Source organism: Monodelphis domestica, chromosome 6 (genome assembly GCF_027887165.1).
Source record: "Monodelphis domestica isolate mMonDom1 chromosome 6, mMonDom1.pri, whole genome shotgun sequence".
Taxonomy (NCBI): Eukaryota; Metazoa; Chordata; class Mammalia; order Didelphimorphia; family Didelphidae; genus Monodelphis; species Monodelphis domestica.
In genome coordinates this window covers 50144353-50161255 of record NC_077232.1, presented here as the reverse complement: position 1 = coordinate 50161255, position 16903 = coordinate 50144353, and the positions used below count along the sequence as shown (strand labels likewise).

The 16903-nt window shown below is 37.4% G+C and overlaps 1 long non-coding RNA gene across 1 annotated transcript in view; it reads right to left on the bottom strand.

Moving 5' to 3' along the window:
- The window catches only part of LOC103099035 (uncharacterized), a 113408-nt gene that overhangs the window by 80655 nt on the left and 15850 nt on the right, over positions 1-16903 (bottom strand). The window contains exon 2 of the long non-coding RNA XR_008912767.1: positions 15616-15701. This is a non-coding gene — a long non-coding RNA (uncharacterized LOC103099035). The remainder of the gene's footprint in view (positions 1-15615; positions 15702-16903) is intronic.

Genomic DNA, 16903 nt, shown 5'->3' with positions numbered 1-16903 from the left:
CACTCAAGGCCCTTGTAAATTTTAAAAGTGAATATTCAATACTCCAAGTATTATATTTATTAATATTTAACTTGAAGCAAAGGGAATGTAAAAGGTTAGAGAAACTGAGAGAGCTCACCAGCTTCCCACATGGAAAAGAGAGCGAGAGGACAGAGCAACACCCACTATATACAAACAACAAGGACACAGGTGCAGAAAGGGAAAAGGGAATTGTGGAAAAGTAGTCCAAGGGTTCAAGATTCTAATTAATACACCCTCCATCAGATGGTACCTACCTGCTTTTTATGCTTATTGAATACTACTCTTGTTAGTTGTTTCATTCGTGTCCAATTCTTCATGCCCCCATGGAGTTTTCTTGACAAAGATACCAGAGTGGCTTGCCATTTCCTTCTCCAGTTCATTTTATAGATGAAGAAACTGAAGCAAACAGGGTGAAGTGACTTGCCCAGGATTACACAGCTATGTTTGCCATTTCCTTCTCCAACTCATTTTACAGATAAGGAAACTGAGGCAAACAGGGTGAAGTGACTTGCCCAGGATTACGCAGCTATGTTTGCCATTTCCTTCTCCAACTCATTTTACAGATAAGGAAACTGAGGCAAACAGGGTAAAGTGACTTGCCCAGGATTACGCAGCTATGTTTGCCATTTCCTATTCCAACTCATTTTACAGATAAGGAAACTGAGGCAAACAGGGTGAAGTGACTTGCCCAGGATTACGCAGCTATGTTTGCCATTTCCTTCTCCAACTCATTTTACAGATAAGGAAACTGAGGCAAACAGGGTGAAGTGACTTGCCCAGGATTACGCAGCTATGTTTGCCATTTCCTTCTCCAACTCATTTTACAGATAAGGAAACTGAGGCAAACAGGGTGAAGTGACTTGCCCAGGATTACACAGCTATGTTTGCCATTTCCTTCTCCAACTCATTTTACAGATAAGGAAACTGAGGCAAACAGAGTGAAGTGACTTGCCCAGGATTACACAGCTATGTTTGCCATTTCCTTCTCCAACTCATTTTATAGATAAGGAAACTGAGGCAAACAGAATTAAGTATCTTGCCCAGGGTCACAGAGTAAGTATCTGAGGCCAGATTTGAAGAAAGATGACTCTGTCTACTGTACCATCTAGCTGTCACTACAAACTGTTCTACTCTGGGTCATCTACACTAGACTCAATACATGCAAAGTCTCCATCTTTTGTCTAATCTGTTGCCACCTGTGTTCCTTGTGTAATACAATAAACAGTATTGTACTTGTTGGGGGAACAGAATTAGATCCTGCTTCTGACACTAAATAGTTATGTACTCTTCGGTAAGTTATTTAAGATCTCTAAAGCTCTCAGTTTCCTCATTTGTAAAATGTGGTTCCCTTCCACACAAGACTGATGCGGGGAAAACATTCTGTTAGCACTTGAACTGTTGTTTTAAAAAAAGGCAAAATTCATAAACCACTTATTTAGAGCTGAACATCATCGGATCAAATCTCCTCATTTTACAGTTAAGGAAACTGAGAATCAGAATAATAAAATGACTTGGCCTAGTTACATAGCTGGTAAGTGGCAGAGCCAGGATTCAAACCCAGGTCTGATTCCAGATGCAGAGCTCTCTCCCATTGCACATGACATCCTCTCCAATTTTATTTTTGGTAAACTAGATATTGTAAAAGTTAAATTAGTCTCTTGTAATAAAAGTATTCTATTTTAAGAGGTTTATTAAAGATTATTAGAAATCAAGGATACAAAATGATAAACCACGTGCCTAGGACTGGTTAGCCCATTCACATTTTACTCACTACATCTTGCCATGTCTGAGTAGAGGAAGAGAGAGGCTGAAGTAGGTGTTACAGCCAGTTTAAATACAAAATGTGATCTCGCCCAGGTGGGGACTCAGGTGAGATTATAGGGAATTCTGGGAAGTACCAAGGACTTCTGGGGATTGAAGTCTGGGGTTCGAATCTCCATTTTACAATATGATTATAGACCCTGAGCACTCTCTGCTTTGCATTTCCCTCACTTACTCGTCCCAACTCAACTGCAGGATCAAAATCCTCAGGGATCACACCTCCAAGTAGCTAGCTTGAATATAGGACTTTCTTCCTTAGTCCCTCCTCCTGTCTCCCTCCATGCCTCCCATCACCTCCAGCATCTGGGAAATGGAAGCAGGTTCGGCTCTAGAGCCCCCAGTACTCCAAGTGAACCAGACACCTGAATAACAAAACAACCAGAGGTTAAATCCCTGGCCTAGGAGGCAGATAGAAAGCCCCCAAACTGATCCCTTCATTTCCATTCTGATTTAGGAATTCCATTATGAAATCCGACCGGGGATCAACATATATCCTTGTCTTCTGAGTCTGATTTTTCATTTGCTGTGGGTGGCACCGTCTGTTGCCAGGAGAGTCCAGAATATTTCACCAGAGTTCTTTTCACTCATTTCCCATTGCCTAGCCCTCACCACTTTTCTATCTTGGAATCCAAACTAAGGAAAAAGGTAAAGAAAGGTTAAAAGAGAGACTTTTCCCAAATTTCACATTTCCTTCCTCTTGTGAATATCTCAGTTTTCTAAAAGGTCCATGATAGCAGGGACCATATTTTAACCATCTTGGTCTCTCCCCTAAGGGCTTATTATAGAGCGCTTCATATACAGTAGGCACTTAATAAATGCTGAAATGAACATAGTTTCAAAAACACTTAAAAAAAAAAAAGCATTGGCCATCTTTGCAATAGACTTAACTAAAAACCTCTGTTGTTGCATCAGAGTAAATGGGACCAGCATGAACAGAGCTTGGACTAGTTTACAAAAACTATTAGTGTGAAAATAAATAGAGAAGCCATGTCCTCCACTAGAAGCAGAATGGAAAAGGTTTTATTATGATTTTATGTGATCTTAAATGCCACTTTGAACTGCCTGGACATAAAGTAGGGGAGGAAGATTAAACTAGAGTGCTCCAAATTTGATAAAAATATAATCTCCCCAAAGAACTGCTGGCCGCCCAGGGAAGAGAATGGCTTCATCACGTCTTAAGCCTTGGGGGTTCAGTGTGCCTCTACATCTTCTGAGTCTAGGTTTACAGTTTCTGTGGGTGGCACCTCCTCTTGCCAGTGACGTCCAGAATATTTCACCAGGTGCAGAAATGGGCAGACACTCAGAATTCAAGGTCCCCTCTCCAGTCAGCCACATACCCCACCCTCTTCTCTGCCTCCACAATGGCCAAGGAGCAGCTTCTTCAGCCAGATGTCACCATGAGGACTTGAAAAGGGCAGAACTCTGGAAGCCAGTGGAGGCTGCTGCCCTCAATTAAACCTGGGCTCCTTCCCATTACTTGTAAAATTCAGATGGGCTTCCAAGGGCAGCAGCCTCAGCAGTGGCTGGTGTCTAAGAGAAGTAGTCTCCCACTGCGTCTGTAAATGATTTAGTGGAAACACTCTGCCATCTACTGAAACTGTAGGGGGATGAGTTACTAAGCCCAGATGTCCCTCAAACACTCCCATCCAGAAAGTCAAGAGGAGATGAACACATTACTTTTTACACTCAGTTTCCCCAAGTGCCAGTCCCAGAAATAATTACTCAGTCTAAGACCTCCCATTATTTGGTCATAGAAATGTTGATTTAGAGCAGTTCAAGACCTTAAAGTCCATCTAATCAACTCAGCAACCACTTAACATGCATTTATTTTTTTAAAACCCTTAATTTTTGCCTTAGAATTAATACTATATATCAGTTCCAAGGCAGAAGAGTGGTAAGGGCTAGACAGATAGGGTGAAGTGACTTGCCCAGGGTCAATAGGTAGGAAGTGTGTAGGGTCAGATTTGAAACCTGGATCTGCTGTATCCAGTCCTGGCACACTATCCACTGAGTCACCTAGTTGCCCTTTAACATACATTAATAAGCACCCACTGTATTCCCAGCACTATGGTAGGAACTAGAGATATAAAAATGAAAATCAAAAATATTGCTCTCAAGGAGCCTGAAATGAAATGAATGAGATGAAAATAGATGATTTTTTACTTGACTTGGGTATGTGTTTTGCATGATAATACATGTATAACCCAGATTGTATCACTTGCCAGCTCCATGAGGAGGAAAGAAAGGAAAGGAAGGAGACAAGTTTAATCAAATAACTTAGAGAAACTTACGTGGAAAATTATTAACATATGCAATTTGGTAAAAATAAAAATAAATTCTGTTAGAGAACATAACACATGAATTTTTCTATCATTAATTAATTAAATATAGAACATATAAAGGAAAATTGGGGGCAGGGGGGTTCGACTATGAAGGACAGTCTAAAAGTTCCAGGGAATTTTCACAATGTAAAAAGAGGACAGAGGGGGAGAGGGATAAGCTTGACATAGATGGGTATAAGAGAAGAAGTAATAATACTCAGTAATGAAAGATTGCATCTTGGCAGCCTAGAACTCAAAATCAGAGGGATTATAAGAAGAATGCCGGAAGTGACTCAGATTGTTAATTTTATGATAATAACAATACTAGCTCAATCCTTCACTTTGTGGATGAGGAAACTGAGGCCCATAGAGGTTAATTAACTCGGAATCTAGGTCCTTTCACTCTAAATCCAGCATTCTTTTCACCCTATCATACAGCCAAACTAAAGGCAGCCATGTCACCAGTAGAAGAGGCTCAGAATTTCCATCTCCAAGCCTTAGTTTCTTCATCTGTTATTTTACATATGGACCAGTTGTTCTTTATGGTCACTTTTAGACAATGATACTATTTGTTCTTAGATCATTCATGTACTTGAGAAAAAGTTATTAAATATGTGCTGTGTTCCAGGAACTACACTATACACACACACAAGAGATAACAAAGGCAAAAACAACAATAGACCCTGACCCTAGAAGTTTACATTCTACTGAGGAAAAATAAATACAAATAAGGAAATGCAAATTATATCTATACACTAAATTAAAAAAAAAATGATTTCCAATAGAGACTCAAATAGGTTTTATATAAAAGCAGATGGAGGCAACCAAGTGGTTCAGCAGATAGAGAACTGGGCCTGAAGTCAGGGAGACCTAAGTTCAAATCCAGCCACAAATACTTCCTACCTATGTGATCTTGGGCAAGTCACTTAACTCCCATTGCCTAACCCTTACCACTCTCCTATCTTGGAATCCATACTAAAATAGAAAGTAGGTTAAAGAAGAGATACTAAGATTAGTAACATGATACTGGATGTCAGAAGAGAGGCTAACATTTTATACTCTGTGATCCCTTCTAGTTTATATAGCCTAAGATCTAAGTAGGCAAAATCAAAATAAATAAACCCTAACATTTACTTAATGCTTTAAGATATTATATATATATATGTATATATATATAATCTCTCAAGCTTTATGACACAAATATTATTATTCCCATTTTACAGATGAGGGAACTGAGGCCCAGTGGGTTCAAGGACTTTCCAATAATTATACAAGTATCAGAGACAGATTACAAAACCCACTAGCATTCATTCCACTCAACCATTTCGCTGTCACATCTAAATCTGCCATTCACTTGGGAGCCAACAGCTGCCTCAATGACTCAATGAGTCACCCTAGGAAGCTCTGGGCCACTAGAAAGAAAGGAACTGGGTGGGACCTGTTGCCAGAAACTAGGGTCATTTAGAAACACAACCCATTAGTGCATTTTGAATTCCTCTGTTGATTTTGCACAAAGTTACCAACTCACTGACTTTCTTTTACCACATGATATGGTTCAGCTTATCATGTTATATAGTTGCCCAGGCATCCTGGCTTTCAGTCAGTTGAGGCCATTTTCATGTGTTTGAACTAGAAATTATGAGAATGGATTGATTTACTGGGAGCAATTCAACCACCAATGAGAAAAAAGCCAACTGGATGAAGAATAGTCAGGACCAATGGAAGAGACTCTTTGGGGATGATGTAAAATGTCAACAAGCAGAATAAATCTTTGAGAGGCCACACATTTGAGAGATCAATGATGTGGTCTCTCCATGACCACAAACTCTTTTACAGAGGTTCTCTTAAGAAATTGCCTTCAAGCCCAAGGCAGGCCTTTGGAATATCTTCAGCACAGGAAAATCTCTGTCCTTTGAGGATGGATTTGAAACTTGGACAGGATAAAAGTCATCAAACATCAAGTCTGGTGAATAAGGTCAGATGAGAAATATTGTCAGAAGTTACAAAGATCAGAGAATTCAAGAAACCCATTTCTGAGTCTTATTCTTTGGCAAGCATGATTAATCACTAATACCCCACAGCATTTCCCTGCTATGTTTTCCCAGATATTCTCCACACAACAGAAATATGGCTTCTCTTCTGTGACCAGCTATGAAAGCTACCCTCAAGGATATCATCCCTCCCACTCTGAACAATGTCAACCTCAATGAAGAACAGTTTTCAAATCTACTCCCTTCTCTCAACTTCTAAGATCTCTCTCCTAAGGAAGGACCTGGTAATATTTCAACTGAACTCTATTGTATTGAAAAGTAGAGTTGAAACAAATAAGACCTGAATTTGAATCACTCCAAAGATGATGACTAGCTGGGTGACCCTGGGCAATTCATATAACCTTTGCTGATCTCAATTTTTTGAGCTATAAAATAAGGATAATAACAGTGTACACAACAGAGTATTCTTGTGAGGATCAAATAATATGATATAGATTTACAGATATATGTAGTGCTTTGCAAATCTTAAAATACTATATAAATCGCAGGTATTCATTGCTTTCTATACTTACTTACAGCATCTCTCCCCAACTGATCTATCATCCCCAGAGCTATCAAACTGATATTCCTTAAAACATAGATCAAATCATGTAATTTCCCTTTTCACAGTTTAATGGCTACCTCTAAGATTAAAATATAACATATTCATTGAAAGCCTTCCACAATTCCTTTCCAGATATTTATTCCCCTGAATATGACACTAAATTGAAGTGATTTCATTGATTTATATCTTCCTTCCATCAATACAGATTACAACTTAATTGTAATTAAGCTTGTCCATCCCCTTCCATACGTTCTCCACAAGTGGTAGAATCTCCACAATCATGACAGAAATCTTCCCTTACTCTTACCAGTGAAACATTCAGGTTCTCCATCTGTCATTCTCCCATCTCACCCCATGACCAACTAATCTTATCTTCTTCTGATTTCTTTTTTTTTTTAAACCCTCACCTTCCATCTTGGAGTCAAAGAGTTGTAAGGGCTAGGCAATGGGGGTTAAGTGACTTGCCCAGGGTCACACATCTGGGAAGTGTCTGAGACCAGATTTGAACCTAGGACCTCCCTTCTCTAGGCCTGTATTTCAATCCACTGAGGTACCCAGCTGCCCCTCTTCAGATTTCTTTTAAAGCAAAAATTTCAAGATTATTATGATTCTTCCAACAGCATTTCCTCCTTACTGGAACCCAACAAAGTTCTCCCATCTAGAATACCAGTAGATGAGTTAAAATTTATGGTCTAAAAATCATGGGCATTCTTTGCCCTTTTACCACCACTCAGGCCCTGTCACTGTGGAAAGAGGGGGTGCTATATAGGACTTAGAACAATTTTGAATTTTAATTTCTTTCAGAGCTTGCCATAACCAAAGAACTCATCATCAAGTAGCCAGCCCATTAGTTATGTTGTCTCCCTCATTAGACTGGGAGCCCATTGAGGGCAAGGACTATCTTTTACCTCTTTTCTTTTCCCCAGTGCTTAGCACAGTGTCTGACACATAGTAGATATTTAACAAATATTTATTGTCCAATCAATAAGCATTCATTCAGTACTCACTATATTCCATACCCTGTACTAATGGCTAACTAGTGACATCTCTTTATATTTAAAGGAAACTAGGTAGTAAATGGAGGACTAGACTTTGAGTCAGGAAAACCAAAATTCAATCTTCCTTCTTTTATCTTAACCTCCTTCTTCTTCAGTTTCCTCAACCATAAAATAGAGATAATAATGGCACCTACTTCCCAAGATTATTATGAAGCACTGTGTAAAAGCTAGTCTGGTCCTTGGAAAGCTGATTATTTGTTACCAGACCTTATTCAATGCTTTTCTATTTTGGCAAAATCCAGCAATTGCTCTCAATATCCCAGGGTCACCTCCACACAACAATGAATCATTGCAAAAGGATTTGGTGGAAAACTTGGTGAATAGTAGGAGTTTAACATACGTTTGTTGGATCGAATTCGAGTACGAAACCTCTCAAGGGAATAACAGTAAGGGAATTCAATTTTATTACATGAAAGGCTATCTAAAAAAAATTTTAAGTTCTGCCAAGTTTGATGAAATGGCCTAAATCTCCTGTTTATATGAGGTATGTAGAAAACATGAAGGTCCATTTAAATTGACAGAATGCTGAGACTACACCTCTCTAAAACTTAAAATATATGGCCTGCTTTTCATCTAATGAAGCTGACTCTCCAATGGCTACAGAGATCTTTGATTTTTCCCAGTGAGGAACCCTCAGCTCAACTCTGATCCCATAAACAGTACAGATTCCTTTCCCTCCATGCCCAATGTAGACCATCTTTGTCAACAGTGGCAGCTTTAAAATTTTTTAATTAAACAAACAAAAAAAGCAATCTCTTCATTGTTAATAAGTCTTTCTATACTTAGCTAGAATAAAAATCAGCATCTGAAAAGATCAAAATTAATATTACCTCATGTCTACTGTATTAATTCTATAGTATAATGGATTTTATGCTGTATTAATTTCATAGCTAATTCTGTATCTGCCTAAAACTACCTTGCTCATCCTTGAGTTGAGCTCAGGAATTTTACTTTCCCTTTGAGATAGTTTAAAGATATAATTAAAAGAAGTTATGTCTCAAAAAGTAATCTTTGGGATACTTCTAAGTTCCCAAAGTTATCATCCCCAAAAGATATCCCATCTGTCTTTGCCAGTATTAGAGGAGACTATCTCTTCCAAGGAGACCAAAAGACATCCTCTCCATCTTTGCCAGTATTAGAGAAGACTGTATCTCTTCCAAGGAGAGAGCAAATCTGGTAGCTTTATTCCTCCTAAAAAAGATTACAAGATACAAACAGGTGCCACAGAACAATTAACACTCCTTAATTGTCAGAAAGGGGCACGATTAACCTGAATGTCAGCCTACTTTTCTTAGTACAGTCAATTGTAATGTTCCTCAATTATCGTCACCCTTTTTTCTTATATGTCAGCAAAGAATATGCTCCTGCCTTCTCACTGACTTCCCTGAGGTGACCAGTCTGACCTGGTCATACACATCACTGTTAATAAACTGATTTTGCTTGGAAGTATGTGACTCAGTTTACCTTCATTAAATTTATTCAAGAGATATCCATCACTTGCATGTGTTTAAAGTCTTCTTCTTCATTTGGACTTCCCAGAATCCTTGCCTCATTGGCATAACCTTAGAGAAACAGGATCATCTCAATACCATGTAGAAGTAAATAATTCCTTAAACTCAATTTTTGTTTTGTTTTCTTTTGTTTTGGCAATGAAAAAACAGACAATTCTACCACTTTTATCGACTGCAAAGCTCTTCACATACTTTGTCTCATTTGTTCCTCACGACAACCCTTGGAGGTAGGGGCTCCTCTCCTCTCCACTCCACTCCTCCTCAAGCCCTGTTACCACCACCAGTGAATTTATCCATTTGGGGAGTTTCCAGTGGAAACTCATTCCACCAATTCAGCTTAGTAATACCTGTGTAATTTATAACCTTGAGATTAGATAAAGCATTTACTAAATGCCAGGGATTCATAAGAGAGTTGCTTAGAGCACTGAAAGACTAATGATCAAATGAGATATTTCTAAAATATTTGTAGCAGTGCCTACCACCTAGTAGGTACTTAATAAATGCTTCTTTCCATTTCCTTTAAGTTCTCAGTCGGTCAGCCAGTACATGTTAGAGGCAGGACTTGAGTCTAGGTCCTCCTGACTCCATTTCTCTACTGCTGAAGTAGGTATCATTATCCCCATTTCATAGATGAGGTTCAAAACTATTAAGTCACTTGTCCATGGTTATACTATATTTAATAAATGTAAGGCATGATTCAAACCCAGATCTAGTTTTTTTTCCCATTTCCCCAGATGTTAATGTCCCTCTCCCCCAATTACTTTGTACTTATTTACATATATATTGTCTCCCTTGATAGAATGTAAGTTCCTTGAGGACAGGGACTATTTAATTTTGGTAACTCCATCCTTGCTATAATTTGTTCAGTTATTTTTCAGTCACTTCCCATTCTTCATGACACCATTTGGGTTTTCTTGCATAAATACTGGAGTGGTTTGCCATTTCCTTCTCCAGTTCATTTTACAAATGAGGAAACTGAGGCAGACAGGGTTCAGTGTCACACAGGGTCACCCAGCTAGGAAGCATTTGAGGCCAAATTTGAATTTAGATCTTCCTGATTCCAAGCCCAATGCTTCATTCACTGCATCACCACTGTAGCCCCCACTCTTCTCATACAGTAGGGACTTAATATTATTCTTGTTGATTGGTTGATTTGTATCCTGGCAGCTATCACAGTGATTGTCACCTAGTAAATGCTTAATATTAGTTGATTAACTTCTGACTCCCGAGTCCAGCACTCCATTCACTGACCCCATTTAGCAGAATTTGTGGACCTTCTAAGACTCTATTTGTTTTCCTATAAGTCTCCTTATTGAAGCATTTTTTAGAAAATCTGTACAAAGTCAGAAAATCATGCTGAATATTTATAGCTCACTAAATCAGTCTATATTCTGTTTAAATTAATGCTATTTTATATGCAGTATAAATACACAGTTACTCCTGGTATTACTTGCAAGGAAAATAAAGTCTGGTCCCCAAAGGCTAAGCTCTTGCTATGGGGTAATTGATAGCAGCCAGAAAAGCCAACTTTAATGCCAAAAATATCAGTTGCTTATCCCCAGAGCTAGCTGAGTCTCTTGTATTAAAGAGCCCCAGTATTCCATATGGAATCCTGCAGGGAATGGGATTCTCTACATTTCCCAGATTTCCCTTCAAAGGACAAAGGACTCTTCTTGGGAACAAACAGTGCACGAAGCTCATGGAATGTCTCATAAAAGAAGCAAAGCTGTGCACTAAAATTCTGAGAAGGGAAAAGCTTTCACTTGTGGCACACTACAGATGTAGACACTGGGGCAGTGGTCTCAAAAGTGGGGTACCTTTCCCCATCATGAGCCCTTACAATAATCCAAAGGGTAGCTGGATCATAGAATGGGAATAGCAATGGAATTCCACACTCCTCTCAATCCATAGCTAATTAAAAGACTTGTCTCCAATACAATTATACCATCCCCTTTTCCCATTAACAAGCAACATTACACTTCCATTTCCCCCCCATCTCAGAACTGGCTTCCCCTGTCTGGGCAGGGTCTCAGCCTCTCCCCTTCTGTGCTGAGACATTGGTCCCTAAAGGCACTTAGCTGCTACCGGGAACATAGGCAACCTTTAGACCCACAGATGAGGCTTAGAAAGATGAGTCATTTGCTCATAGTTATGCAGTTAGCAAATGGAGACATATACACATCCTTGGCCATACCACATCATTATTATTTCAAGGGCTCTAGACTATGTTCCCAGTCAGTCTTGAGTAAGAGCCACACAGCTCAACCTTTGTTTGCCTTTGGACAGATTAAGGAGACAGAAATCAGCAGATACGGATGGGTTGCAATCTGTATTACATGTTTCATTTTATATATGTGTGTGTATATGTATACATGTATATGTTTGTATAAATATATGTAAATACATTTATATATACATTCTTTATACCCTTCTCCCCAACTTCTATTTCCTTCAAGGGCCCCACTATGCTTCCAATCTTCCAATTTCTCAAGTAATTCGCTGTCCTCCATCTTTCACTCAACTGAAACCTCTCACTTCAGTTACAAATGATTTCTTGTCTTTTCTCAAACCTCATTCTTCTTGCTCTCCCTAAAATATGACACCGAGTATATCATCTCTCATTTCTGGACTGCTAAAAAATCATGTAGGTATGTCACTTCTTTAAAAAAAAAAACAAAACCTATCCTATATGCCCACTTTACAAATATGGAAGCAGGATTTCCTAACCGTCTGGAAAATTTTCCAAAACAAGAATTTCATTAGACTTTGAATCCATGTATTCATTTTTTAAAAACCATAAAAATGTGATATCTTACAAATAGATTACAAGAACAACTGATTGACCTCAAGAAAAACAGAAATTTACCGGCCAAGTTTCTATAAAAATCTTTGATTAAGATCAGTAGGTAAGCTTGGAAAATGAGTATTAAAACTTTTGCCCTTTGGACCAAAGCATCTTTGTAAAGTATCTTTTTTTAGCTATGATAACCATGAAGCCCAAGTGTCAGAATAATCTAAACTTCAAATCATATCTTTGAATTGTATCACAAAGCATGAAAAAATTAATGTTCAAAAATAATCGCATTCAAATGAATTGTCCTCACAGAAATAACACTTTATAATGTTATCATATATGTTATAATGTTAATCATATAATTTATGTTACTATTAATATTTAGTGAGTGCAGAAAAGGTTTTATACATTAACAAAAATTTTTTAAATTATTTTATCTTGATCACTTTTAAATTTCAACTTATGCAAAAAGGATACACATGTTTATGATTTATATATAGAATATATATTTTTGAATATATAAATAATATGTATTATTATTAAATATAATTAAATATTATATTATATAAATGTAATTTATATAATTATGTAAATATATTTTATATAAAATAACTAATTTTATAAATGTATATTATAAGTAATAATAAATAGTAAATAATAAAATAAATATATTTTATATAATTATATAAATATTATATTATATAAATATGAATATTATTTAAATATATTAAATATAAATATTTAAAAAGTCTAGAGACTTGTTCTAATGCCCAAAAATAGCCAAGGAAGAGGAAAGAGGTTTTGCTGTACAACTCAGTTATATATTCAACATAATGTTCCTTGACTTTCCCTACTCCCCTCCCTACCTCACCTCTCACAAGGAAGCTAAATTTTTCCCACAGAAGAAAAGACTAGAAAATTCTAAGCTCTTTCCTTCCCAAGCAAGAAAGTTCTTAGGGCAGTACTTCCACCTAGTGGTTCTATTGGAAATACACCTAGGCGTTCTGTTTTAGAAAAATAAGCGGACTCCTCAGTCCCATGTGATGCTGTCACATGGTCTCCACTTGGATGGCATATCATCACCTACACATGCTCCAAACCAAGCTCATTTACTTTCCCCTTAATCCTGGTTCTGCTTCTGACTTAACCATTCCTGTTCCATTCCAATCTTTATCTGTTTTGTTTGTCCCATATTCAAAATCTCGGTGTTCTATTTGACTCTTCAGTTTGGAGAATATTTAATGTAGTCCCTAGGAACTATCAATTCTGTCTCCCAGGAGGCAGCTGGGTGGCTCAGTGGACAGGAGGTCCTGGGTTCAAATATGACCTCAGATACTTCCCAGCTGTGTGACCCTGGGCAAGTCACTTAATTGCCTAGCCCTTACCACTCTTCTGCCTTGGAACCAATATACAGTATTGATCTTAAGACAGAAGGTAAGGGTTGTTTAAAAAGTATATCTCCCAAACATCTCTTGAATCTATTCCCTCCTGTATTTTCATGATCACTACCCTAGTTGAGGTTTTTTATTATCTTGCTGCCCATTTGACTGGAATCATCCTTCAGAATTTCTGGTTGCCATGGACTTCCCTCTATAATCTAAATAATCTTCCTCATGTATCTCTTCTCTGCTCAAAATATTCATGATATCCTATTACCTGTATAATAAAGCCCAAATGTCTTTGTCTTGCATTTAAGAATCTAAAGACAGTATTAGGCAAACTGTACTGTTCTCTGTACTTGATTTATAATTTGGTCATAAATAAGGGTAAAACTCCCTACCTTCCTTTATTTGTCTGTTAAAATATTATTCTTTCTGAAAGTCCAACTCGATGCCATCTGCTCTGATCAGCAATAACTTCCCCTTCAGATTTTACATAGGACTTTATCTTGTAACATATTTATCATGTAACATTGTTTATTATACTACCTATATTACAGTCTTATCCTCCAAACAAACTCTTAAAGACCATGGACCATGTCTTATATAAACTTTGCCTCTCCCTCCCATAGTTTGGCACAGCATTCTAAATACAATAGACATTTAATAATTATGTTGACCATGAACCAGATGATTTCTTCTGATATTTCTCTGTATCATTAAATTGAACACTGTAAAATGGAGATTTGAACCCCAGACTTCAATCCCCAGAAGTCCTTGGTACTTCCCAGAATTCCCTATAATCTCACCTTAGTCCCCACCTAGGCAAGATCACAATTTGTATTTAAACTGGCTGTAACGCCTACTTCAGCCTCTCTCTTCCTCCACCCAGACATGGCAACATGTAGTAAGTAAGCTGTGAATGGGCTAATCAGCCCTAGGCATGTGGTTTATTATTTTGTATCCTTGATTTCTAATAAGCTTTAATAAACCTCATAAAATATGATATTTTTATTACTAGAAACTAATTTAATTATTACAACACTTCAATATCTAACACCCAAAAGGGTAATCACAGTCTCCCCTTACATGCATTTGGTTCACAAAGCTTTAAACATAGAAGCTTTATTAATAAGTTAATGGAAAAATAGAGGACTTATATCTAAGACCATAAAAAGTAGAGCCTGGACCCCATACACATGCACATACCCATCAGGAGAGCAACTTAACTTCTGGAGATCTATACATTCTCCATGACTTAATGTCCTAGTTTGGGCTCTTGCTCTTAGAAGGTCAGCAATAGATCCTCCACATCAGTGTTTCCCCTCTACAAAACATCTGTCACCATCACATTGGTCACATCTGGCTGTTCTCATCTACTTCCAGTCTTAGTAGATATTTCTGGTTACAGTTCCCCTTTGCTAACTTTCTAATATAGTCGTTCATAGTTCCACTGGAAAATCCTCTGATCCTAGAAGATAGTCCTTTCTTTACCAGTCTGATTCATTGTCCTCCAAAGTTCTACACTACCTTCTCAAGTCTTAGCATATGATTCTCATAATCTTCCTCAGTGCACCAATTCTCTGTTGGTTCCTGTAAGGACTAAGATAAAAACATCCAGGCATTTTTGCAATCAAATATGCACTTCTGTTATTTTAAGGCCTTTTTATTGAGGGTCCTTACAGTCCCACTCCTCACAGAAGTTGTCTGTTAGGGCTTAGAGGAACATTCTCTTCATCTTACCTAGAATCAAGTTTATCCCCAACAACATGTAGCCTAATGGAAACACTACCATTTTCCTTCTGCCACTCCCAGTGTCTAGGCAGAGAATCTCCTATTCACTTCTGCACATCCTAGGGTTTCAGGAAGAATACCCCAATCTTTTTCCAATTCATCCTCCATTCCCCACCATCCCTTGAGAACAACTCTTGTAGTTTATTCAAATGGACTAGGATTGCTGTCTAGACCATGTAGAAAAAGAAGATAGAATATTACCAGCTCTCACCCGTGTAGATACCCATGCCTTGGGGAGAGATTGATTTGTTCTCACCACCACAAATGTTTATTATATTGTCATTATTAATATTGTGTAAAGCCCATTAGAAAATGGCATACCTGGATGCAAATCCTGGATTCTGTCCATACCTGTATGATCTCAAGTAAGTCATACTTTGCCTCATTCAGTCTGTCAGTTTCTTCATCTGCAAAACAATGGAGTTTGAATTAAATAATCTTTAACCTGCTTCTAGCTCTAAAATTTTCCTCTATTCTAAGAACCATTATGCTAATTAATTATGTCATAGGCACCGATAATAAGCACTTAAGTCATAATCATCTGTTCCTTTAAATAGCAATTTCCTGTCCGTTTGCCTCTTAGGTAATGACTATATTCATAAAGGCAGAAAAACATACACCATTATATCCAGAAGAAAATGTTACCTCTGTACTCCTAAAGAATATCAATCATAAAAAATCCCCCCAAAAAATTGAAGATAAGATAATGATCAAATGCAGGAAGGAAGGAAGATAAACATGGACGTATAGAACAAATGATGATATGACGCAAAAAAAATACAAACTTATCCTTAGCTTTTAAAAATCTTCTTCAGCATAATAAAGTCATGTCTAATCTTCCTTTCCTACCAGTCCTCTTTACACTCCTTATGTTCTACCAAGTCTCTACCACTAGCTGTTACCAAATTTCGCATTTCATTTTCAGTACCCAAGTGCTCCATCTTCAAATCCATCTCTCAAGAGTCTTAAAACATACTTTACTTTATTTTCTCCAAGAATTTTTCAGTAGTTTAAGAAATGTGTCATTTCACAGCATAATGATCAGGGAAATATATGATTATATATATATATATATATATATATATATATATATAGACAGAGAGAGAGAGAGAGAGAGAGAGAGAGAGAGAGAGAGAGAGAGAGAGAGAGAGACAACCTATATCATATTATCTGCCTTCTTGAGGAGTAGGGACAGATGAAAGGGAGGGGAGAAAAAGAAGAGACAGATTTCTGGACACAGCCAATGTGAGAATTTGTTTCTCTTGGATAATCATGTTTATAATAATTTCTGACATATTTATAACAGAAGAATGTTTTGAATATATTTTGTTGTTCAGTGATTTTTCAGTGAACTTAGCACCTGAACAAAAAGCTAGAGTGGTTTACAGTTTCCTTTTCCAGCTCATTCTAAATTATTTCCACAGGGTCACACAGCTTTGAAATCAAATTTGAAATCAGAAAGATGAGTCTACCTGACTTCAGGCCTTGTACTCTGTCCACTGTGCAGCCTAGTTTGTGAATATATTAGGTACTCAAAAAGTTAAGGGGAAATATAAAATAAATGTAAATAACAGAAAAATAAGCTGGAAACTGTAATTGACCCTAACCC